Here is a 19,114-nt window from a genome sequence, read left to right on the forward strand (position 1 = left end):
GTTTAAGTTCCATATAAGGGAGAAATAAAGATATTGAAGTTAAACCCCATCCCAAGCATCTCATGATGCACCAGGCAGGGCAGGGTGCCGCAATTTTGAGGTGGCACCTGCCGAGGAGGAGGGAGTGCTAGTCCCTTCTCTTCCAACTTCTACGTTATTGAAGAGGGGGTTGAGTCAGGGGATCTCTCCACCACCACTAGTCCACCAGAGAAAGATTTTCAGTGGAGGAGGATCAAGTCAGGCCCTCTGTCATGGGTCACACTGGACCCACAGCGGTGGCGGCTGGGGTGGGGGAGGTGGGGTCCCACTGGACCACCAGGCTGGTTTGTATTTGCATTCAGGGTCTGTGGGTCCTGGGTGTCCACCGGACCCCGGCCTTACAGATGGGGGTGGAGGAGTTCATGGGCTGTCCCCTGAGGAAGACACTGACAACCTGGGTTGACAGACAGCCCATATCCTGGGCATGTGTTCAAAAGTTGTGCTTAATACATAACTTTTGAATGCATACACCAGGCGCCATCTGCCCGTTTTGCTCCCTCATGATGGAAGCTAATAAAATGCATATCATTTGCATACTATTAACTTCAATCATGATGGAGTTAGGTCAGGGCTCTGCTGTGACAGTAAAACTCCGGCGCAGTGCCTTGCAGCGCCGGAGTTTTTATCATCTGGGCCTGAATTAAGTGGATGATTTCTCTGCTTATCTTTATGCCTGATATTCAGCAGTACAAGTGAATATGATGTCCATAAAAACAGATAACATATATGTTTAAAGTCAGAACTGTGATTTAGGCATTTCACTTAAATGGATACATTCATATGGATAGTAGCTGAATATTGCAGTGTTTGGATAATCTTAGGCAATGTTCCTGGATCATGCGTGACCTCTCCTTTTACCGAACAAAATACATTTTGGATGGATACTGACTACCTGTCATTTTTTAAAGCACTTATGCAATCAGTACCTAACCAGTAAAATTTTGTGTCTTTTGCAACATCCTTCAAAAAGATACAGGTACATCCTTGAACATATTTCCACAAGGGACAAAACAACTGTAATCGCAACATGGATTTTATACCAATGTTTGTTATTAAATAATGCCAAGCACCCTGGTAATATGGAGAGTTTTCCCTCTGCGTTGCTTTTTCAACATATGTGCTGTATATGGAAATGATAAGAGCATGGAAAAACATTAGTTCCAGGGAGAGTTGCTATAATTGCTATGACCTCAAAGGGTAAAACATTAAGAACACTGTGAGTCTGAGTGGTGTGATACTGCCTCCGAGCTGAAGTTACCCTTTTCATTCTAATGTCTTAATTTCTTCCAGTGCCCTTTCCTTTGTTCAGTCACACTAATGACTTTGTTGTACTTTTTCAGAACTAAATTATGTATCTCATTGTGTGCTATACTTAACATCACACATGTGAAACAGAATGAACCCCCTGATTTATTTATTTAGTGCATATGCAAGAGAGGAAAATAATCACAAGATAGTAAGAACTTTAGAAAGGTTGCAAAATGTAGATATTAGTAAATTACAGAGACAAAAAAAAAATCCATCTGGGTAAATCTCATTTATTTACAACATTTGATGAACTTGGCATCTTTGCTTTCTGATTCCTGATTCCCTGCTTAGCTCACTCACGTCAACTGATTTTTTTTTCAGTACTTATTTATTGATGTAGTTATAAGTCACATGTCACTTGGAGTGGAGGAGTGGCCTAGTGGTTAGCGCACTGGTCTTGACATCCAGAGGTTCCTGGTTCAAATTCCACCATTGCTCCTTGTGATCTTGGGCAAGTCGCTTAACCCTCCATTACTGCAGGTGCAAACTTAGATTGTGAGCCTGCCTGGGACAGAGAAATACCCAGTATACCTGACTATAACTCACCTTGAGCTACTACTGAAAAAGGTGTGAGCAAAAATCTAATCTAAAAACCTTCTCCAGGCAGCCTTCCTTAGTTCCCCCTCATTCCACCATCTGTGGCTTTGTCCATAAAATTAACAGACACACACAATCATTAGCATTGTAAGATGGCCTTTACCAGAAATGTCCTACACTCACTTAGAAGCCTTTCAGTACCTTAGATTTCACTTGTCCTTGGTCCTTTTGTCTGACCCTTCTCTTCCTTTCATGCCTTTTCAATCACTAGCTTCTAAACTAATCCTGTTTCTTTGATCACACAGCAAATTATACCAGTGTACCTTACTCTTGATAGTCATCTCTACTGTGAGCATAGCTTTTGTAATACTCAGATGAGCAAAATATAGTCTATTCAAGACAGGCAGTAGATCTGATACATGGAATCAGACAGAGCAGAATACGCATTTTTGTTCCCTCATAATAATATACTGCTGTAAAGATTGCAAGTAGATTAAATCAATAACAACTATGCTAAATCAATATGATCATAATAAGCATACAGCTAAGAACATTACCTGGATCTGAAAATGTTTTATTAGATGTTTTTCTTCCTTATAATAATAGTTTTTGTGAATTCATAAGGGTTATTTTTTTTTAATAAAACATAGTTTAATTCATGTAGATTTTCTGAATATTCACCTGTAATAGGTATTTTCTGAAGACTGCAGGACTGAGTCAAGCACAAAAGAGGATCAGGACTTGATTTGTGATCAACAGGTAGAAAAGGTGACAGTAAAAGCTAGAAGGATGGTTACGTGCATAGGGAGAGGAATGGCCAGTAGGAAAAAGGAGGCGATGATGCCCCTGTATAAGACTCTGGGGAGACCCCATTTAGAATATTGTGTACAATTCTGGAGACCAATGTTCAAAAATACATAAACAGGATGGAGTCAGTCCAGAGAGCGGCTACTAAAATGGTCAGTGGTCTTTGTTATAAAGTGTACAGGGACAGACTTAAAAATATCAGTATGTATACTTTGGAAGAAAGGTAGGAAATGGAGATATGATAGAGATGTTTACAAACCTATGTGGCATAAATGAACCGGAGGTGAGTCTCTTTCTATTGAAAGGAAGCTGTGGAATGAGGGGGCATAGGATGAAGGTGAAAGGGGATAGACTCAGAAGTAACTTGAGGAAATACTTCTTCATAGAAAGGGAGTGAAAGGGGAGAGTAGATGGCATGGATGGGCAGACTAGGTAGGCCACATGGTCTTTATCTGCCTTCATTATACTATGTTTCTATACAAGTAAGTGGCATCATTACGCACTGCACCAACAGAACAATTCTCTCAAAGCTCAGAAATTATTGAGCTTGCCTAGACCTTCCCCTGAGCAGCATTTTCCTCTTCTCCTCAGGTGGTTCTGAAGCTCAGGAATTAATGCAGCTGTTGGGAAAGTAGGAGACATTCGGGCTCATTTTCGAAAGAGAAGGACGCCAATCTTTCGACACAAATCGTAAGATGAACGTCCTTCCCCCAAGGTCATCCAAATCGGTATAATCAAAAGCTGATTTTGGACGTCTCTAACTGCACTCCGTCGCAGGGATGGCCAAAGTTCATGGGGGCGTGTTAGAGGCGTAATGAAGGCGGGACTTGGGCGTGCCTAACACTTGGACGTCCTTAACCCATAATTGAAAAAAAGAAGAGCATCTCTGACGAGCACTTGGACGTTTTCACCTGGACCTGTTTTTCTTACGACTAAGGCACAAAAAGGTGCCCGAAATGACCAGGTGACCACCGGATAGAATCGGGGATGACCTCCTGTTACTCCCCCAATGGTCACTAACCCCCTCCCACCCTCAAAAAACATCTTTCAAAATATTTTTTGCCAGCCTCTATGCCAGCCTCAGATGTCATACTCAGGTCCGTGACAGCAGTATGTAGTGCCTCCTAGGGTGCCCGGTTGTTGTTCTGGCATGTCAGGTGGACCAGTGCACTGGAAATGCTGGCTCCTCCCATGACCAAATGGCTTGCATTTGGTCATTTCTGATATGGACGTCCTTGGTTTCGATTATCGCCGAAAATCAGAAACGTCCATTTCTAGGGATGACCAAATCTAGGGACGACCTAATTTAAGGATTTGGACGTCCCTGGTGGTATTTTCGAAACAAAAGATGGACGTCCATCTTGTTTCGAAAATACGAGTTTCCCCACCCCTGGATTGGGACTTTTTGCGAGGACGTCCAAATCAAAACTTGGATGTCCCTTTCAAAAATGCCCCTCGTTGTATTACTGTTGGGCAACAATGTTTTTTTTCCCCATCAACAAGCAGGACTGAGTGGTTCTCTTGATATCTGGAACTTGTACCTCAGAACCTCAAGGTCTTTCTGGATCTGGAATCTTCTAAGGAAAGCAAAAATGTAAAGTAAGGCATTTAATATTGTTTTTAATCCTCCAAATCATAGTGGTTTCTTAGTGCATGTGATTCCTGCTAGGCAAATTTTGGCCAGCCTATGCCTCCTCATAAGTATTGAAACATTACCTCTATTGGTAAACATGGTGCCATTTGGGGAACTGTGCCAGACTGGGGAGGAGTGACTGAGCATCGCTCCTGCCCAAGGACTCTCTAGACTACCAATGGCTTTGCAGGTTACCCCTTTAGGGGTCTTGCACATGTGGCTGCTAGAATCTTATTGTTTATCAATTATTAGATTTGATATACGTCTTAAATTGCAGTGCAAAACAAACCAGATTACAATATAAATACATGAATCACTAGAAAATAACTCCATTAATAAATAGGAAAGAGACACCAAAATTACATGGAAGTGCATTTTCGATATGATGTCTAAATCCGACTTAGGAAATTTTGCTGAAAGCATACAAACATCAAGTAGTGAAAATAATCATTTTCAAACCCCAAAAATGTCTATCTTTTTTCTTTGAAAATGGTCATTCCCTAGATGTCGTTTTTTTTTTGTTGTTGTTACATTTGTACCCCGCGCTTTCCCACTCATGGCAGGCTCAATGCGGGTTTGGCAAGTCTAACTTTTTGGACCATTTTCCAAAAAAAATGTCCAAGTGAAAAATGCAAAACAATCAAGCCACTGGGACATAGGGGGAGCCAGCTTTCCTAGTAGATTGGCCACACAGGCATCCCAGAGTGCAGTGGGGCACCCTAGGGAGCACTGCAGTGGACTTCACATAAAAGGTGCTAGGTACACATCTCATTATTACCCCCTTATATTGTATGGTGAGCCCTTCAAAACCCATGAAAAACCTACTGTACCCAACTATACACCACTATAATAGATCTTATGGCTGCAGGTGTCACCTCTATGTGGGTACAGTAGGTTTTGGGGGCTGACACTTTCCACCACAAGTGTAATAGAGTGGATTATGGAGCTGGGTCACCTTCTCTACAGTGTACTGCACTGACCACTAGGCTATTCCAGGAACCTGCTTACTGCTCTAATAGGACTGGTCATAACATCTGAAGCTGTCATAGAGGCTGGTATGTACTGTTTCATTTACATATTTGTGGGATGGGAGGGGATCAGTGATCAATGAAGGAGTAAGGGGGTGTCATTCCTTTATTCTTGCAGTGGTTATCTGGTCATTCAGGGCACTTTTTTGAGGCTTATTCATTAGTAAAACAGGTCTAGGCCAAAACGTCCAACTTATAGCCCTGGATGTTTTTGTTTTGTCCATTATGGCAGAAAAATGTATAAGTGTTAGGAGCACCCAGATCTCACTCTTAACACACCCCTGACATGCCCCCTTATAATTTGAATGCACTGCTGATGAACTTTATAGAAAAAAACATCTGAAAATTGGCTTTGAAAATACCAATTTCGACATTTTTGTGAGGAAGACATCCAAATGCAGATTTATGCCACTTTTTGGATGTTTTACTCATTTGAAAATGAGCCCCGTGTAGTAACCTATGGAACTTTGTAAGTCTAAATGCTTTAAAATGAGCCTCCAAATCTCACAAGAAACATTCACAAAAATATTCATACTTTCCCATGCTCCAATCTGTAGTCAGTCTATCCCCTGCTCCCATAGGTCAAACAGGAATTATGAGTAGTTGAAATCAAGTTGAAAAAAAATGAGATTTTAAGAACAAAATATGCTATAAGACTTTTCAAGTCTGATATGATGTGGTAAAGAATTCCATAAAGCTAGAGCCAAAAAATAGAATGCAGTTTTCTTTGTCGATTCACATCTAATATGTGATGGGTTAGGTAGAAATAACCAATTATCGTTTAGTGATCAGAACATTTATGCTGGACTATAAGGAATAATCAGTGCATTAAGGTATGGGGGCATTCTTCCATACCTTGGGGGTTGGGACTGGGCAGGGCTTTAGACAGGAAGGGCTTCAGCTGGGGGGCCCTGCTCTGCCAGACCAGGAGCATTGGTCTGCGGCTTTGCACCTTTTGGTGTACTCTTTTATCCTCTTTCAATTGACTATATTTCAGAGAGATACCAGTGTCAGAAATGGTATTCAATGCTGATGAGTCACAGAAATAGAAACAAATCTCTGTAATTCTAAAAGATATAATGGGGCAACTTGACAAATTGAAGAGTAGCAAATCATCTGGACCAGATGATATTCATCTCAGAGTACTGATAGAATGGAAAAATGAATTTGCAGAGCTATTGTCAGTAATATGCAATTTATCTTTAAAATCAAGCATGGTACTGGAAGATTGGAGGGTGGACAATGTAACACCAATTATTAAAAAGGGTTCCAGAGGTGATATGGAAAAATTACAGACCGGTGAGCCTGACATCAGTGCCAGACAAAATGGTACAGACTATTATAAAGTACACAATTACCGAGCATATATGTAATCCCCCATTATACTGCGGATTACTAAATTGATGCGAGACTCTCCTTCAGAATCACTGGGTGGAGGGATTGAACTAAGAAAGTAAAAAGACAGACCCAAGGAGAGTGTTTATAGGAAAGTGCTGAGGGCAATGTTATTGAATGACAGTAGGGGTGGAATTTGGAGTTAATAAAAGTTGTAGTTGTGCAGAGCATGTGGTCTTTGATTGCCTTCACCCCCCCTCCCCCTTCAGGACCCATGTAGAAAGGAGGTGTCCTGGAGAGGCCCAATAACCTAAGGCTGAACTAAGTGGAGGTTTCTGCCTGTAAGAGCATTAACCATGGAGTGGAGGAGTGCTCCAGATGGGAAGCAGAGGTAACCCAGCCCAAAAGCAAGAACAGAGAAGGATCCTGTGAGGAACACCTTTGGGAGAGAGAACAGACAGGGAGGTCTGGTCCTAAGTGAAGACATCATGTCACAAAAATACTGCAGGCATTGCCTTGGATTATTCTGCCCAAAAGGATAAGTATGGAACTGGAGGAGCTGTAAATATATACATACCTTAAGATTTACAAATGCACACCAAAGTCTTGAACTGGCACGTAAACCTCTTTCAGTTATAAACCGTTGTGGCTATAATTTGAACTGCATATTATGGAGTGAATTGTTTGCATCTAATGTATATGAAGTTTGGATTAACTGCCTGTTGCAGAGTTCAAGTTAAGTTCATAAAACCTGAACTGGAGTATTTCTTTGGGTGAAAGTTGTCAGGTTCTCAGGTTCAGAGCCCGCGGGGCTGGGCTCTGGAGCAAACGTGAGCCCTTGGGCTGCTGACGAGGAGCGACAGCAGCAGGCAAAACCCACCAACCAACACTGGGTAAGCACACCGGCAGGGACTGCAGGCACTGCCCAGTGAACCGGAACACATGGACTGGAATCCCCCGGACTGGAGGACACAGGACTGGAACACTGGACTGCAATCCCCCGGACTGGAACACACACCGGACCGGAACACACTGGACTGGAGCACACCAGACTGGAACACACACCGGACCGGAACACACTGGACTGGAGGACACAGGACTGGAACACGGGACTGGAGCACACTGGACTGGTCCACACAGCTTCACCTGCACTTAGCCACTAAGCCCCCCAGGAGTTGAGCTCATGGGTTCGAGTAGCCGGCAGGACTTACTGGACGACACAGGGACCAGGACTAGAACAAGCTTTAACTGAAGTGCACCTAACTCCTAAAGTGACCAAAAGTGTTCCTAAGCCCAGCACCAACAGAAAAGCTCCTAAGCCCTCCACTAACAGCAGTGCTCCTAACATAAACTAACAGGGGTACCCCTACGCCCTACACTAACAGAAGTGCAGGGAAACCACAAGGGAAAAGGAAGGGAAGACAAATACCAGACCTAACACTGGTACTTCCTAAGCACCAAGCTGCAGCAGCTAAACATGGGTTCTCACCCTGGTGCTTCCAAAGCACCCAGCTACAGCAGCTAACCACAGGTCATGAGGAAAAGCGGGGCAAGCACAAGGAAACAAGCAGGAAAGCCAAATACCCCAACAACAAAAGGTGCTTCCTAAACACTTACTCACAAGGGAGCTCCCAGCACCAAACTCCAGCACTGCACTAACAGCAGTGCTACACACCGTAACAAAAGGGAAAAACAGGGAAGTCAAACACACAAGTCACAAGTGCACACTGCACTAAACTAACCTGGACCTAAAGCAAGTAGCCAGAAGCAAACGTTGCGAAGGCCCTGAAGGAAAGAACCCACTTCCTTATCAAGGCCCTCCCAGATGATGTCACTCTCCCTAGAGCCAGGCAGAACACATTCAAACCCCGAGAGGCCCAACCCACATCAATGCAACACCGTGAAACACTTGAAGCCAGTACACCCAAAGAGAGTTAGAGCAACTCAGACTACACCCACAGCTGCAGTGAAGAGACAATTAGCCCCATGCTGCTGGAAGCTGCCAGCACAGAGAGACAGAGCCAGCTCAGAAAGGAAAGAGAAAAGAAACAGAAGCCAGCTAAGAAGCTGACCCCCAGGAAAGAGGTAAGTTTTAGAGGGGTTCAGACCCCAATCATAACAGCACCTCCCCCTCAAGGCTCCCGTGTCCCCACGGGAGCTCCAGGTCTCAAAAGACAATTTAGGTCTCCATGGGTAGCTGTGATGAAATCTCCCAATGGATTTCACAACATAAATCTGGGCGGCTGGGCCAGACGTGACAAGTACATCTGGAACTAGGAAACCAGAATGGCTTTGGCCGCCACGAGGCTCTTTAGAACGGCTGCTAGGCAGGATCAGAGTCTTGGATGCAACAAGTGGAGTTCTATTCCACAGGAACCCTCTCCCGAAGGAGTCCACAACTTCCTTGACCTCCTGGCACTCCACTGTAGCAGCCAGAACTGGGCTAGAGCCAACACCCATCCTGGAATCTGAAGCCGGGAAAGAACTCGAACTGGACTTCAGACTAGACCTTGCCCCTTGGCTGGAGCTGGAACTCAGAAGGAGTTCAAAATCTTGGCTGAAATGGGAACTCGGAGTAGACTCAGCATCTTGCCTGAGATTGCAACCTGGTCCGGCCTCAGCATCTTGGCTGGAACTGCCACTCAACTCGGACTCAGCATCTTGGCTGGACTCGGTACTCAGCATAAACTCAGCATCTCGGCTAGCACTGGAACTCGCTCCGGACTCAGCATCTTGGCCGGAACTGCCACTCAATTCGGACTCAGCATCTTGGCTGGACTTGGTACTCAGCGTAGACTCAGCGTCTCGGCTGGCGCTGGAACTCGCTCCGGACTCAGCATCTTGGCCGGAACTGCAACTTGACCCGGACTCAGCCTCTTGGTCGGAACTGCCACTCAATTCGGACTCAGCATCTTGGCTGGACTCTGTACTCGGCGTAGACTCAGCATCTCGGCTGGCGCTGGAACTCGCTCCGGACTCAGCATCTTGGCCGGAACTGCAACTTGACCCGGACTCAGCCTCTTGGCCGGAACTGCCACTCAATTTGGACTCAGCATCTTGGCTGGACTCTGTACTCGGCGTAGACTCAGCATCTCGGCTGGCCCGGGAACTCGCTCCGGACTCAGCATCTTGCCTGGAACTGGAACTCCCACTTGACCCGGACTCAGCATCTTGGCCGGGACTGCAACTTGACCTGGACTCAGCATCTGGCCTGGGACTGGAACTCCAACTTGACCCGGACTCAGCATCTTGACCGGGACGGCAACTCTCACCGGACTCAGCATCTTGGCCGGGACTGTAACTTGACCCGGACTCAGCATCTTGCCCGGGACTGTAACTCAATTCTGATTCGGCATCTCGGCTGAACTCTGCACTCGGTGCAGACTCAGCACTCATCGTGGACTCATCATCTCTGCTGGGCTCTGCACTCGGTGTAGACTCAGCACTCATCGTGGACTCATTATCTCGGCTGGGCTCTGCCCTCGGTGCAGACTCAGCACTCATCATGGATTCATCATCTTGGCTGGGCTCTGCACTCGGTGTAGACTCAAAATCCCGACTGGGACTGCAACTCGATCCGGACTCAGCATTTTGGCTGCCACTGCTGCAACTCGGAGTGGACACAGCATCACGGCTGGCCTCAGCACTCGGTGTAGACTTAGCATCCCGGCTGGGACTGCAACTCGATCCAGACTCAGCATCTTGACTGGAACTGCAACTCGATCCAGACTCAGCATCTTGACTGGAACTACCACTCGATCCAGACTCAGCATCTTGGCCGGAACTGCAACTCGATCCGGACTCAGCATCTTGCCTAGGACTGGAACTCCAAACAGACTCAGAAGCTTGGCGGGCAGAGTCAGGAAGCCACCTTCTTTCAGCTTGGGCTCCAGGAGTACCGGGTTGCCCTTTTGTCTGATCCAGCCTTGAAGGATACCCCTGAAGCTGTGACCCAACCCACATCAATGCAACACCGTGAAACACTTGAAGCCAGTACACCCAAAGAGAGTTAGAGCAACTCAGACTACACCCACAGCTGCAGTGAAGAGACAATTAGCCCCATGCTGCTGGAAGCTGCCAGCACAGAGAGACAGAGCCAGATCAGAAAGGAAAGAGAAAAGAAACAGAAGCCAGCTAAGAAGCTGACCCCCAGGAAAGAGGTAAGTTTGAGAGGGGTTCAGACCCCAATCATAACAAAAGTGAAGTTTATTTACTCCCGGACTAACAAAAATAAGTAAGGAATAAAAGTGTGAGGAGTGGTTAGTGTGGTGGACTTTTTGAGGTTCTCAGAGTTCCATAACTACTAAAAGTTTTCAAAATAAATTAACTCCTCGCGTTCCAGCATATCTATCCCAAAAAGCACATTTTAAACAAAAGTAAAAATTCCTTCAGGTCACCAGACCCCTTACCTAGACCCCCTAGGCCTCCTCACCTGGCGACTACATTTGGTTCAGGTCCCAATGGACCCCCAGCGACTGCAGAAGCAATCCACGAATTCCACAATAGTTTGGCCGGACATGCTTTGAAATTTAGGCCCCGGCTTTGTTTTGGGTCTAGCGCCGGTCCAGGGAAACTTTCACGCATGCGCACAACTCCTATCTAGGCCTCAGCCGGCCATTTTTCCTGATGTGCCCAGCCGGGAAACATCACTTTCCTCACCGATTCCCAACTTAATACCAAAATCAAATGCTCACACATGACTGACATCCTAAACTACACAGGGGTACATAAGTGGACAGATCCTTTGAAGTGGAAACCACACATACCCTCCTACGGGTTGTTCACTATAGGGTTACATTTCTTCCTCCAGCACATTCTGAAGAACCCACAGTAAGAACCAACAAACAAAATTACAATCACATTCTCTATTTATCCATCATTCGAAACGCATGTAGAACAAGGTGTCAGGTTTTGACTAACATTCCACAGACCCCTTGATCACCAGCTTAGTTCCCCGATGTATTGAAGTATGAAGTAGTCAACTTCTAAAACTTATTTAACAAGGAACAAATTTTTTTTTTCACATTTACTTGAGAATGAAATCATAACCACACTCTGTAAGCCACATTGAGCCTGCAAATAGGTGGGAAAATGTGGGATACAAATGCAATAAATAAATAAATGAAAATTTCTTTCAGAAATGCAGGATATAAACCTTTATTGTTTCTAGATGATCTTCTTATATTTTCAACAGCAGGAGCTGTGCATTCAGGTACATTAGATTCTACCACAATATCTGTAAAGATGATATACCAATAACATTTTGATTCATTGGAAGGATGTTTCATAGGGTTAACTTTCACTGTTTTTTTCACTATTTTGCTTTTATTGGGTTCTAGCTCAATCACCTGTAAATCAAATCATTTCAATACATTTTTATGCACTGTTTTTACTTCTCCATTTTTTTATTCTGAATTCTTATAACGTTTAAATTATCTCCCAATATTTTTATTGATTAAACACCAATATTCTTATCTGCTCCCCACTGAAGGAAGGAAACGAAAAACAAGTCCATTGCCAGACAAGCCACTGCCCAACTGGAATTCCATTCGTTGCATCTTCATAGACATCAGTTTCTAAGTTCCCCCCTCCCTCTCAACTGTGATTTTCCTCCCTCAGGTTCAGCCATTTGTGACTTGTGTTTGTCAACTGGCTACTATGCAATCTGTAGACTCCTTCTTTCTTTTCTTAAACTTTAAACAGTAATGAATCAACTTCCTTCTCAGTGACTTCATTGCCTGTCTTCCAGCCATTTCTTCTTTTCAGGTCAAGAAATTCTCTCCTTTCCTTCATTATTACTCCAAACTTTTCCAACTTTTCATTTTCACCTCCTTTTTTTCCTTCTCAATATATACTTTATTTTCCGCAACAAAATTTATGTAGCTTTCTTCATCTTTCGTGACCACTTTTCCACTGACATTTAACACTTGTAACACTGCTGCTTCCTTTTCCACTTCCCTAGCTCAAACTTCTCTTATGATCGCAACCTGTCTAATTTCTTTTCTGCTTACTAAAGAGGAACAAGTGTTTTCAGTTCTCAGAAAATCATGGTTAATTACATTCAGCTCCACATTTGGTTCATTTACTTTTTTCTGCAGTTCTTTAGCCTGACCCACATTATCAACTTTCACTATCTCCTCCTCCACCTCTTTGTTTCTTTGAGTGTCTTCCGTTGAACACCTCTTCGCTTCCACTCTAGTCTCATCATTCTTCAAGACCTCTTTTCCTTCTTCTTCTACAGAGACCTTCCTCTTCAAACAAGGCATAGGAAGGTTATCTCTAGAGATGCCTCTTCAGCCGGCATAAGACTCTCTGCTTCTATAGCACAATCAGACCCTTGACACAAATTTTCCTGTATGTTTCTGGGAACTTGATGATTCCAACACAGTAGGGTCAAGCTTTTCCCACTTAGTCACATTATCTGAGCTTGCTTCCATATCGCTTTGACAGCTCAGCAACAACTCTTCTTGATCCAGAGTCAGTTTTGAACTGACTTCAACACCGGTTCTTCAGCACCTGTTCCCGGACATATTCATGCACTTCTCTCACTTTGAAGAGCTCTAGCCATGGTTTACTTCTCCAAGAGGCCTCTGTAAATTCCTCCCTCACTTTCTCCAGATGCTTCTTATACATCAACCTGTGGTTATTTTCACTCTTCCTCTGTTCACCATCCAGTTTTCTGCACCGCTAAATGCTGTATTGGAGTTTTTTGCCTATCAGGACAGACATCAGGACTCAACCTACTGACACTGTCCAGGCTCTTCTGTTCCGCACTTAAGATGTTGTCACAAAACCAAATTCTGTGTCCCTGTTGCCCGAACTGGTAGCAGGTCACAGGCCCATTTGTCCTCCTGAACTCTCTCATTTTACTCTCTGGAGCCCATTCAGCCTTGTTGTAGCACTGGTACATCAGGGCTAGTAGGAAGATTTTCTCTCAATGATAACTTTTGGAGAGGATACTGTGGACCACCAACCTTCACAGCAGAAATGGTAGAATGAACAGCTTCTGCTTGTGACATAAACACCACAAACTTCCTGAATAGGACAGGCTCACCTTCTTTATCCAGCTCCGCCACAATATACATGGACTCTTCTGAAGCCTTTTCCTCTATTCTCTCTTGTTTAGCCTTTTCTTTCCTCTATCAAAGGTATTTCAAGTACCTCTCGAAGCTGATAAGCATGAATTATAACCAGTTGTGTACTGGTTCCAGGCTCTAAGCTCCTCCAAGATACCTTCCAAAATATGATAGGCTATTGTTCCCAACATTACCCTGGGCTGATATCAGTACTCTCTCACTTCAAAATCAGTTTTTCTTGATTTCTCTTCCTAATTTTAGCCAAAAATAACACAGTACTGGTAGGAAAAGGAGGTTAAAATTTCCGTGAATAGTTTTCCATCAGCAGTTTTCAGTGCAAAAATACATAAGTATTGTAGAAAAGTCCTGGGAAAAAATATCCATAAATTTTGTACTAAAAACATAACTGTTGCCACACTGGGACAGACCGAAGGTCCATCAAGTCCAGTATCCTGTTTCCAACAGTGGCCAATCCAGTTTACAAGTACCTGGAAAGATCCCAAAACAAGATCCTAGAAATAAGCAGTGCATTTTCCCCAAGTCCATCTTAATAATGGCTTATGGACTTTTCTTGTAATAAATTATCCAAACCTTTTTAAAACCTGCTAAGCTAACTGCTTTTACCACATTCTCTGGAAACAAATTCCAAAGTTTAATTATATGTTGAGTGAAGAAATATTTTCTCCAATCTATTTTAAATTTACTACTTAATAGCTTAATTGCATGCCCCCTAGTCCTAGTATTTTTGGAAACAGTAAACAAGTGATTCACATCCACCCATTCCATTCCACTCATTATTTTATAGACATCTATCGTATCTCCCTTCAACTGTCTCTTCTTCGAGCTGAAGAGCCCTAGCCACTTTAGCCTTTCCTGATAGGGAAGTCGTCCCATCCCCTGTATCAGTTTTGTCACTCTTCTCTGCACATTTTCTAATTCTACTATATATTTTTTGAGATTTGGTGACCAGAAACACAGTATTCGAGGTGTGATTGCACCATGGAGCAATACAAAGGCATTGTAGCATTCTCATTTTTGTTTTCCATTCTTTTCCTAATAATAGCTAATGTTCTAGTTGCTTTCTTTGCTGCTGCTGCTGCTGCACATTGAGCAGAGCGTTTCAAAGTACCATCAACGATGACACCTAGATCCTTTTCCTGGTTGGTAACTCCTAATGTGGAACCTTGCATCATGTAGCTATAGTTTGGGTTCCTCTTTCCCACATGAATCACTTTGCACTTGCTCACATTAAACGTCATCTGCTATTTGGATGCCCAGTCTCCCAATCTCGTAATGTCCTCTTGCAATTTTTCACAATCCTCTTGTGATTTAACGACTTTGAATAACTTTGTGTCATCAGCAAATTTAATTACCTCACTAGTTATTCCCATCTCTAGATCATTTATAAATATGTTAAAAAGGAGCAGTCCCAGCACAGACCCCTGTGGAACCCAAATATCTACTTTTCTCCATTGAGAATACTGACCATTTAACTCTACTCTCTGTTTTCTATCTTTTAACCAATTTTTAATCCACAGTAGGACATTATCTCCTATCCCATGACTCTAATTTTCTCTGGAGTCTTCTTTCTTGAGGTACTTTCTCTTCTGAAATAAAATTTTCACTGTAACATTTCTAGAAGCTGTATGATTTTCTAGCATCTGTGATATGTGCTGAATCTGATTATACTTGACTGAAATATCATACACTGTATGAACTAATCAAATTAGAGGTTCTCAACCCAGTCCTCATATTTCATTCAGCCAGTTGGGTTTCAGTATATCCACAATTAATACATGTGAGAGAAAGTTTCATGCATTGTTCCATTGTATGCAAATCTATATCATGTGTGTCACAAAGGGTTGATGTGAGAACTGCTGAATTAGATAATAGCCCAATACATTTTATGACACTATTCCAAAAAAAAAATGCAGGGGAAATCACTTAAAGAAAAGTTAAAATGGCAGATTTAAGGATTAATTATTTTTAATACAGGGCTAGTAGTAACACATTTTAAAAATATTTTATAGTACACAAGGATATTCTGTGGGTCTATTACCAGCTATGCAGGGCTCTGTAAATCAATGAGAAATAAGCTCTAGAAACATTATACAGCAGTACATTTAAGAAGCACAATACTTTCAAGATTTATAAGGTTACATGGTCCTTTAGAAAATCACTGTATAGCATCTTGTGCTACAGATGCTGTTCTAATGGATAACTCATGTCATTTTATAGAGAGACATCTGTTACACGGGCCTGCATAATGCAGGTACTCTGTGTCTCTTGTGTTTTTGCTTTTAGACAATTAGTTAAGCATGATTACTTCCAACCCCCAACTGGATCCCTTATCACAATATCCAAAGCTTTATTTTGTAATTATATGTGAAATTAAAACATCACTCTTCTTAATGTAAATGGCACTTCTTGGAAGAACTGAACGTTTCTTCTCCTCACTTGAATTTTCTCTGCTCTAGTTCAGATTTCTAAAAAGTTGAATCTATATACTATTTTGTACAACCTGACTTGCTTTTCCTTCTCATACACAACATTACGTACATTGATGGTTCTCTGTTGATTATAACATTAAGCCCCCAATATCCAGCTGGTGATGGGCAGTGATTTAACTGCTTATTGCTGAAGTTAAACCCAGATGCTCAATGTCGAGCATTTTTTGGTGACCAACACTGAATATCTGAGTTTTATTAGCTTCTAAACACTTAACTGGTTAAGCCGATATTCAGCGGCTGACCTGTTAATTTATGGCAGTTAAAGATAGGACTGAAATTTATGTGATTTGATTTAACCGCTAATCTTATTTAGTCTGGCTCTGAATATCCACACCTAAGCAGATAAGTCATGCAACAAAGGCGGTTTTGCAGTAGGCGCTAACCACGAATATTCAGCAGGAGATAACCAGTTATCAGTGGACATTTCTGACTGATTAAATAATACTGAATATCAGGGAGGGGGTGACTTTTACTCCAATGCACTAAGGTGGCAGTTCTTTGAATTGGCCAAAAGGCTGTAATAGAATAGTAGTGTAAGTCGGCTTTGATATCTTAAACTTTTATGAAGTAATCACCAAATGGTGTTTACCTTTTAGCATAAAATCATTTTTGATGTGTACTGTACATTGTTTTAAAGCACAGCAAACAAAAGTAAAGAAAACTTGCAAGCACTGCTGGAGGATTTTGGCCAATGGTGAAGTGAGTGTCTGTTTGAGTACTGGAAATGTTTCTCTGACTCTTCATTGAGTACCACAGACGTTTGAGGTCTTTTTCTCCAAGCTATTTTTAAATGATATACTTAGCACTTGATGTTCACATCCATCTATGCAACCCACATTCTCCCCCTCCCAGCTAGTCCTCAATAGTCCTTCTTTCCTACCTAACCTGCACACACCATACTATTTCTCTTCTCCCAGATCATTCTCACTTCTTTTTGAACCCCTCTTTGCCTTAATATCTTCTTCCTTCCCTCATCTTCTTATGTGTTTCTCTCTTGTCTTTCTCACAATGCATAGACTTTTGTTTGGGGTAGGGTGCTTAATAACTCCCCCCGCCCGATACCTACTCCACTCCCCCATCTACATGTCTCTGCTTCTTATTTCCTCTTGGCCTAATCTACCTTGCTACCTACTAATTCCTCCATCCATTAGGTCCCCTCTCATCCCACCTTGGTCAGTTCCCCTTTCCTGTAATCTAGGCTCACCCATCCCACATCCCTCCTAAGCAGATTTATCTTGTGTTTCAAATTTTTTATTCCCATGCTTCCTGGTAAGGATCATATTCTTACTCCTCCTTCCCAGATCCCTAGAGCATATCTATTCCCTGACACCATTCATATCTTCCCATCCCCTGGAACTCACAGATTGAAATACAATGAGGTCGTATGAGCTGTTCCACCACGTGCATGCATAAACCTTGGAAGTTCCGCAGTCAGTTGCTCCACAGCCCCTAGATTCACAGTTGCATGTAGTGCTTCCTGTCTTCAGACTGAAAACTACAAAGATCACATGCTGAGCAGGAAATTAGTGAACCCAAAGGCATGCATTCCTAGCAGCCTTCTGTGGGCCAGCCCACTTGCTAAAGCTCTAGTGGTTACAGAGTAAGTGGTTGGCTTGGGGAACTCAGGACTGACTCTAAGCTAACCGATGCCTTCTGCAAAAATGTAAATTGGCACCTCATTTGATGGTAACAGCTTTGGCACAATGCCCCCATCGTTTAATAATGGTGACCAGCACAACATCCCTCTCTCTCTCTCTCTCTCTCTCTCTCACTCTCACTCTCTCTCTCTCTCTCTCTCTCTGTCTCTCTCCTTTTACCAAACACCCCTTTCTCCCCCCCCCCACATCATTCTCTGCCTAGCAACATTACCCCATATGCCCTCTTCCCTGGTCCGCATGATATGGAAGGATATGGGGGGGTGGCACATCACTATAGTGGTATCCCCTCATTCATGGTGCCCTGCCTAGCCACACAGGTCACTCCTCCCCCCCTCAAAAAAAAAAAAAGCTAGCTTGAGCTAAGTCAGAAGTTGATCAGCAGAGCTGTGCTGGGAGGGAGAATAGAATAGGGCTTAGTACCTGAACCAAGATGGAAACCAAACCAAGAAACACATATAGTTTGAGTGCAGTTAACTCTTTACCCTTTCCAAACTCCAACCATCTCTCCTGTAACCTCTTCCTGCTGCTGCCATGCTATTTCTTGAGGTCAATACAGCATAATGAGCCCACGAGAGTCCAAATTCCCTCCTGCACCCCCATGTTCTTCCAGTAAAATAACACATTAATTCTGGTGACCGCAAGGCTGGTAAAGAAGGGCAAAATATAGCTATTGCCTATTCTTGACCTGGCCTCACTGGCACAGAAATCTTTACTAAAAACTTAAACAATTTTCCATTCTTTTGTGTCTATAATATAAATTCAGCTGTTTGTCTCTACTTGTCCTTGATTTTCTCTTTACCCTCACATTCCTTCTTTTAACAATTTTCTCCCTGTCTTTCATCCCATGCCATCATAATTTCTCTTTCCTCCATGTATGTTTGTCTCTCCATAGTCTCTCTCTACAGCTTCTCTCATATCACTTTTCTTGTATTCTTACTCCTTCCTGCCACTTCTCACCTTCACATCTCTTCTCTCCACCATGATCCCCGTTTCCCTCAGCTGCTCTTTTCCAAGTCCCACAGAGCTACTTCACATCTCTTTCACCTCCTCTTCTGTCTGTACCTTGTGTTCCCTTTGCCTGCTCTTCTTCCTTTTTCCCACATTGTCTCCTTCTGCCAGCAACCTTCCTACACACAGCCCATGCCTCCTCTGTTCCTCTCACCCTGATAGCCTGTTTTACTAC

This window comes from Microcaecilia unicolor, chromosome 2 (assembly GCF_901765095.1).
Source record: "Microcaecilia unicolor chromosome 2, aMicUni1.1, whole genome shotgun sequence".
Lineage (NCBI taxonomy): Eukaryota > Metazoa > Chordata > Amphibia > Gymnophiona > Siphonopidae > Microcaecilia > Microcaecilia unicolor.